The sequence below is a fragment of the Rhincodon typus genome, unplaced genomic scaffold (assembly GCF_021869965.1).
Source record: "Rhincodon typus isolate 14 unplaced genomic scaffold, sRhiTyp1.1 hic_rhity00011539, whole genome shotgun sequence".
NCBI classification, from domain to species: domain Eukaryota; kingdom Metazoa; phylum Chordata; class Chondrichthyes; order Orectolobiformes; family Rhincodontidae; genus Rhincodon; species Rhincodon typus.
The window spans coordinates 1921-7071 of record NW_025977177.1 but is presented as its reverse complement, the minus strand read 5'-3'; the positions used below and the strand labels follow the sequence as shown (position 1 = coordinate 7071).

The 5151-nt window shown below is 38.8% G+C and overlaps 1 long non-coding RNA gene across 1 annotated transcript; it reads left to right on the top strand.

Moving 5' to 3' along the window:
• The first annotated feature begins 1772 nt into the window (after positions 1-1772).
• Positions 1773-4616, top strand: LOC125482510. The gene is made up of 2 exons (XR_007261669.1): positions 1773-2567; positions 2712-4616. It is a non-coding gene; the product is annotated as an uncharacterized LOC125482510 (long non-coding RNA).
• The last annotated feature ends 535 nt before the right edge of the window (positions 4617-5151 follow it).

The following is a 5151-nucleotide window of genomic DNA, read 5'->3' as shown; positions in this document are numbered from 1 at the left end:
GCTGCCAGACCTGCTGAGCTTTTCCAGCAACTTTATTTTTGCTCCTGATTTACAGCAACTACAGTTCTTTTGGTTTTCATGTAGAATATGGGGTTCTCTGACTGGGGCTGTTAATCTGGTCCAATCAGGGAGCCCTGGCTGACAGATTAAAAACAGGAGTGTCAGAGATTCTTGCAGTCTGAGAGCTGGCTCTGAAGAGGATAACAACATGTAAATAAAGGATGACACTGGTGACGGGATACTGGCCTCTGTGGAGTTATTTCACCAGCAATATCCTAGGGGTCACCATTGACTCAGAAACCTAGTTGGACCAGCTAATATGGAGACAAAAGCCGGTCAGAGTTTGGAATATTTCCTGGATGCGTGCGGCTCCAACACCACTTAAGCTCAAAATTATCCCTGACAAGCATTCTGCTTATTCAGCGTTTCATTGACTGCCTTCAACTTTCATATCCTTTGTCACTCCTGCGACATAACTGCAGTGTGAATCAAATGTAAGATGTTTTGCAGCAAATCACTAAGGCATTTTAAATAATACTTTCCAAATCTGTGACCTTTACTGGAAGGAGAAATTCATTAGGGCACCTGGGGAAACCATCCAATGCAACTTATTTTCCAATTTACCTATTATTTTGACTTAGAAATATATCACCTTTCCTACCCAATCAACTTCCTCTAACTTCCTTCACAACCGCAGTGCAGGAGTTTCCATTCCACACGGACTATTACAGTTTAAGGAAGCAGTTCATTGATATCTTCTCAAGGACAGTTAGGAATGGGCATTAATACAACGTCAACATCTCATGAAAGAATAAAAAGAAATGGGGTTGGAGGTAGCTCTGAAGGAATTTGAACACAGGGATGAAAATTTTAAATTGGAGACTTTGGGCGACAGAAACCAATTTAGGTCAGGGAGCAGTGGATAAGCATGATGTACTGAGAGCTTGGATTAGGGCAGCAAAGTTTTTGATCAACGAAGTTCATGAAAACCGGTCAAAAGAGTATTGGAAAAGTAGAGGCTGGACTTGACAAAGGTATAGTTACAGCAGCAAATAATTGATGTGGGAGTACAGGCAGGCATCCTCTGTGATGGATATGAGATTAGAAACTCAGTCTGAAGCCAAATAGGACAGTGAGAACGCAAACAGTTGTCTTCCACCTGAGATAGTATCCGCTATTGGCCAGAATCAGTAACAAGGTTGCAGTGTTTAAAGGGCCAAAGACCTTGTTTTTGATCTTGCTAGTGTTCAACTGGAGGAAATTCTATCTGATCCAGAATGTTAGACAGACCAGCTGACAACGTAGGCATTAGAAGGTTTGGGAGAGGTGATGAGGAAGGATAGATGGGATTTACAGGATAACAACTTTTTGAGAGGAATGAGATTAAAAGTGAACATGAGACAGTGATTGAGCAGATTGACAGAGTTTTTTAGAATGGGATAGCAACGTATAGGGAGTGTCAAAGTATAATTGTAAATAATTTGTTGGGGGAGGGGTGGGAATGAGAGAGATTATTTTTTTCCACGGTGGAGAGTCTGTGATGTTTGTCTTTTTAACTTTGCTTCTTGTTTTCCTGACCTATGGTTATACTGTGTATAGCTGTATTGTAACTCTTTTTTTCTTCATTTCTGTATTCTGTACCTAAGGATTGTACCTAGGTATCTTTGTACCTATGATGACTCTGTAAGTGGCGACTTATAAACTTTTTATATTTCCACTTGAGTACATGTGACAATGAAGCTAATTCAATTTGATTCTGCCTCTGAACTGGTCCTAACAAGCCATTGAGTTAAAGGACAATTCAGAATGGACAACAAATACAGGCCTTGCCAGTGACCCCTGCTTTCTGAAGAATACATTTTACAAAGATGCAGAGGGAAGTGGGGTTATAGAAAGGTGAATTGTGGTGGACACAAACATGAAAGATAACTGGTTGGTCTTGTAAATGTTGGGAATAGAATGACCATATGAGTTATTAAGATCAAGGGTGTGGGCATGAATATGGTTAAGGGATTTTATATAGAGGGAGAAGGGGCAGAAAGTAACATTATCATTTGGTAATACAGACCTTGAATATTGTTGAAAAAAGATGTGTTTTGTGAAACTATTCGTCTTCCACTTATCTGGACAATTCACGAGAATATTAATGAAAGAGAAAGCCAACATTTAGGTCTGAGAAGAATACACTGTTCAGTTGCCAAATTAGCTCTGATTACTAGAGGCATTGCCATAGAGAATACACTAGTTAATGATGAACTACTGGCCAATAACTGCCAGGCTTTGTATAAATTTTAACCTGGGCAGGTTAACTTTGATTGGTAAAGGCATTGCCCTGAGAAATGAACCAGCGAATAGTTGTGCCTGTTGTTCATTCCGAAAGTTCTTGGGTGATGAGTGCAAAATTTAAGCTTCGACAAAATGTGCCTTTTCTCAGCAGTATGAAAGTGAGATCATTGAAGAGCATGCAAGGTGAATTGAGATGGATATCGAAGTCGAGGATAAGGAGTTGCTAAAGTGCAAAGGCTGAGGGTGGAAATGAATAAGGATATCTTGTAGAGAAGTATGAGGTGGGACTTAGCAATTCATTATGTAGAAACCATGTAAGAGTGAGAGGAGATGAGGGTGTTATTAGAAATTAATATACATAAATTCATGGATTTTGAAGTCAGTACTGTAGATATTTAAATATACCTTATTAATATTGTTTACAGCATCGAGTGCCAAAAGAATACCATGACAGAAATCCACGAATAAACCTGACATTTCGAACAATTTACCCTGAAACACAAAGGAGTTGAAGATGAAATGAATACAGAGGATAACAATGTGCACATAAATGAAGAACAAAAGACCTCCACCAGGCTTTGTTAGTTTTTGTTTGAAAGTTGAACATTTGAATTGTACAATTGAAATAAAAGAAAATCTTTAATAGGCCAGTGTTTCAATTGAAGACATAGCCAAAAGAAAACTAAACAAATGTGTTTAGACTGTATCTGATAATAATACCATGAAATAATTTTAATGCTTGGACTTTAATTTAAAGTTGAATATCTAGATAATTTCACTTTTATAAATTTAGGAAAAAACTTGTTCTGGATCTGCTGTAATTTATCTAGACAGGAAGCTGATCTATAGAAAATAGGTACAACAGAGTTGTGTGTGATGTTGGAAAACATTTGTCGCATCATGTTGTTTATTGATCCACAAAATTTGCTTGTCTGGTAATATACATTGGAGTGTTAGATTGGCATACCTATTGTTTCAAGGCTGAGGAATTTGTTCTAAATAAGAATCAAAGGTACATGAGGCATGATGTTGAGCGTTCGATAATGAGTTGAAAAATATGAATCAAAATTAATTATGTTTGTTTCATACAATACAAGCAATAGTTGGCAGTGAGTTAACTTGCCAAGAATACATCTGCTCAACTTCAAAATGCAGACTAAATTTTTAAAAAAACAAATTGAGAATTCAGCTGTAGACTTTAGTGGTAAATATTATTACATTGGATAAGCTTTATAAGGAATTTGCTACTTAAAACAAGTTGTAGAAGTTCATACATAGACCAATGTCAAACGTGGTTAAGAACTGCATACTATAGATTCATTGCTTCATTTGAAAGGACTCAAACTTTATTGACTTAATTTAGACTTCTAAAAGTGGTAGATTTGGCAGCCAAAAACTGGTGGCAAATGCCAAGTTTTGAACGCTTCATCTCATTTTCTAACATACTTTCAAAGTTTAAAAAAAATGCAACAGACCATAAGAAAACATATTAAGGAATGCAATGCAGTCACTTATTGAAGGTTTAACTCGGGTGTTCTTTTTTATTTAAGGGCTTATTTATTGTATCCTGCAGCAATCACTCTTTAAATTGTATTGCTAAGCTACACAGCAACTTTTCTTGTTGGAGATGACTTTTGTACATAACTAAAATAGCTTATCATCTTCAAACAAAATATTATCGCCTGTTGACTCAGTGAGCACCTGAACCATGCAATCCAAAAAAGATTTGGCTCCTGATCTGTGTTGAGTTAGCTAATCTTAGCCAGGATACAATAGAGAAATTGCAAATGACCTCTGAGCTTCTGGATTAGAAAGAGAAGTATTTGCTGGGACTCTAAATTACTGTGTAGCCCCCGCAATGGAAATTACCTCCTGTGGGCTACGAGAGGACAGAGACTAGTTTGACAATGGTGTCCCTGCTGTTGAAGTACCTGTTTCCAGCCAGTGTTGAGAGTTGCACATGCATAGTTGTGACTTGAGCCAGAATGGGAGCAGAGATATTGTTGAAAAAAAACACTGGCTACAGATTAAAATTAGTGGAATTTGTGATATAAAGATGTGCAATTGATGCACACTAAATAAACAGAAGGTCTGTATTAAACCAAACTGCAGTCTGTTTGTTGCAATTATTTTCAGTAGACATTTACCGGTCTGTACTCCAGAAAAATGCTGTCCGATGCTAATCGGCTTTTTTTTTAAGAAACAACAGTGATGTTTGGTTTTTTGTGCTTGTTGCCAAAGAACAGGGCTGTCCTATTTGATTTCAGTAGATTTTCTGTGTTCGGAAGCTGTGAAATATGTTTGCTAATAAAATGGGTGTAAACTTTCAACTCTGTGGTCTTTAGCTTTCGGTATGAATAAAAGAGGGCTGACCTATAATGAAAGGCTGAGCAAACCTGGTTAAATTCTCTAGGCTTTAGCAGAATGCAAGGTGATCTCAATGAAAATTAGAAGATTCTGAAGGCGCTTGACAGCTCAACATAGAGAATGCGGAGACTCGGGGACCGCTTTGCAGAACACCTACGCTCGGTTCGCAACAAACAACTGCACCTCCCAGTCGCGAACCATTTCAACTCCCCCTCCCATTCCTCAGACGACATGTCCATCCTGGGCCTCCTGCAGTGCCACAACGATGCCACCCGAAGGTTGCAGGAACAGCAACTCATATTCCGCTTGGGAACCCTGCAGCCCAATGGTATCAATGTGGATTTCACAAGTTTTAAAATCTCCCCTCCCCCCACCGCATCCCAAGACCAGTCCAGCTCGTCCCTGCCTCCCTAACCTGTTCTTCCTCCCACCTATCCCCTCCTCCCACCTCAAGCCGCACCTCCATCTCCTACCGACCAACCTCATCCCGCCCCCTTT